Raw genomic sequence first — 2,500 nt, forward strand, 5'->3', positions numbered from 1 at the left:
CACCAACACCCACACATGTCCTATACAACGGTGCACCCAACATCACAATAGTACCTCCTGTCACAGCGCACAAACAATGACATGAGTCAAAGACACAGGTCTCACACAAGCATAGAATTGGAGCGCCGCCTCTAATAAGCCAAAGGTGCATCCTGACGTGACAAATCTGATCATGTCACAAGCATTCACTTACTATAATCACTATCAACGAACCTGCCGCCCCCGCCCCCCCCCCCCTACACCTTTCCGTACAACAACGTGTAACCTAACCTAACCTAACCTAACCTATGTTGTACCTTAACCTAACCTATGTTGTACCTTAACCTAACCTATGTTGTACCTTAACCTAACCTATGTTGTACCTTAACCTAACCTATGTTGTACCTTAACCTAACCTATGTTGTACCTTAACCTAACCTATGTTGTACCTTAACCTAACCTATGTTGTACCTTAACCTAACCCATGTTGTACCTTAACCTAACCCATGTTGTACCTTAACCTAACCCATGTTGTTCCTTAACCTAACCCATGTTGTACCTTAACCTAACCCATGTTGTACCTTAACCTAACCCATGTTGTGCCTCAACCTAACCCATGTTGTGCCTCAACCTAACCCATGTTGTGCCTCAACCTAACCCATGTTGTGCCTCAACCTAACCCATGTTGTGCCTTAACCTAACCCATGTTGTGCCTTAACCTAACCCATGTTGTGCCTTAACCTAACCCATGTTGTGCCTTAACCTAACCCATGTTGTGCCTTAACCTAACCCATGTTGTGCCTTAACCTAACCCATGTTGTGCCTTAACCTAACCCATGTTGTCGCCTTAACGTAACCCACGTTGTCGCCTAAACCTGCTCTGTAATTGTTATACGACTCGTTCAATTACTGTAGTGTTGCCCACCCGCAACCCTCGCAATATAGTTCGCTACTCGCACTGCCCGCACCCCTGTGTATCGCTTCATGTTAAACACCTTGCAAGTCTTGCTCACTTTCCACATGCTCCTGCTGTACACTGTAATGTGGATGGCAGCAGGACGTACATGCCGCCCCTCCCCACGTCCCCACCTTGCCCCCTGCCTTCGCAAGCTGGTTGGTGAGAAGTTTGCATGTTCAATGCCCTTCGCATGCGACGTACTCAGGCTACGTTGTGGTGCGGCCTGTGTCAACTGTCCGCTGATGTCGTACGCGTGAACCACAATCTGTACTGCACATTCGTCCTTATGTACTGAATGATACATCGTGGCACATGTGTGACCGCACAACGACTGCGCCCAAAAACGGCGGACCATACAGTGCAAATATTGTGCACGCAGCTACGTGTCGTCTCCCTATGAGAGCTGGATTGCAGTGTGGTACGCCATAGAGACGTGTGGGAGGAACGGACGCCGTGGATGGCGATCAGCATGAGCTGTCTGTTGATGTATTCGGACCTAGTCGTCTCTCCTCACACACCGTGATGGCATGGTGCACCGCGTTCCATATCTGCGACATGCTACAGAGGCCGGTTGACAGTCGTTCGAGCAATGGACATCGCATACGTACGGGGGCCACCTTCCACGTATTGTCTAGGCGTGCACATTTTGTTGCGTGTATGTGGGCAGACGTAGTGTGGCGTGACACCTGACACAGGCATGCAATAATCGTTGAAGTTGCAAATGGCGATGGACGCCTGCGTTTTCTGGTGAAGTTACGCAAATGAACAAATGGTAACCTGTTGTGGTGCGGTTGTTCTCGCTAGGGGTGAATCGGTGATGGCGACGATAGGTTGAGGTACTAACCGGTTGTTCCAGCGATACCCACCATGCCGACGAAACTGAACGGCATCTGGGTGTGAAGCGATACGCGGCGGTGGCTGGGTGGGACCGTCCCCGGCCGGTGAGGGGGCGCCTCCCGGCGTGCTGGCCGCGCGGTGCGTGGGCGCACGCGCTACAGCCGGCTGGTGGGGGCGGCCAGTGGCAGGCGCGCCGGCCGACGGACGCGGCAGGCGTCGCAGCTGCGCGCCGGCGCACCCTGCGCGCGGCGCCGTGCGGCCAAAGTAGGTCCTCGCGGGCCCGGTGCGAAGCGCGGTGGACATCTTCAGTGTGCTGGTCCGATTGAGGACTGTGTGCGTTGAGGATGCGCCGCCGCCCGGCGCTCGGCGCCGCGACGCCGTCTGCTGCTCGGTCGCCCCAGCGGTTCTCGCTGGTGGTTTGTATCGCAGCTGTGCGGATGTGTTGGCGCGTGCGCTGTGCTGGGAGAGTTCGCTTCGGCACCCAAGTGGGGCTTTTGTCCTTCTGTGGCGCTGGCGTTGGAGCTGCCGGTCACCGTAGGTGGCGCGTGTTGTCTCCCGCCGGCAATGCCACGACAGCACGCTCCCGGGCCTCTGTCGGCAGCGGCAAGCTCAGTTGGGAGCACGGGTGGTCGCACCGAAAGCGTCTACTCGCCTAACTCCGGGCGATTGCGCCTCTCTCGAACCCGACCAAGTACTTGGGACGGCGCTGCGCGCCGCCGGGACCTG

This window comes from Schistocerca piceifrons, unplaced genomic scaffold, assembly GCF_021461385.2.
Source record: "Schistocerca piceifrons isolate TAMUIC-IGC-003096 unplaced genomic scaffold, iqSchPice1.1 HiC_scaffold_263, whole genome shotgun sequence".
NCBI lineage: Eukaryota > Metazoa > Arthropoda > Insecta > Orthoptera > Acrididae > Schistocerca > Schistocerca piceifrons.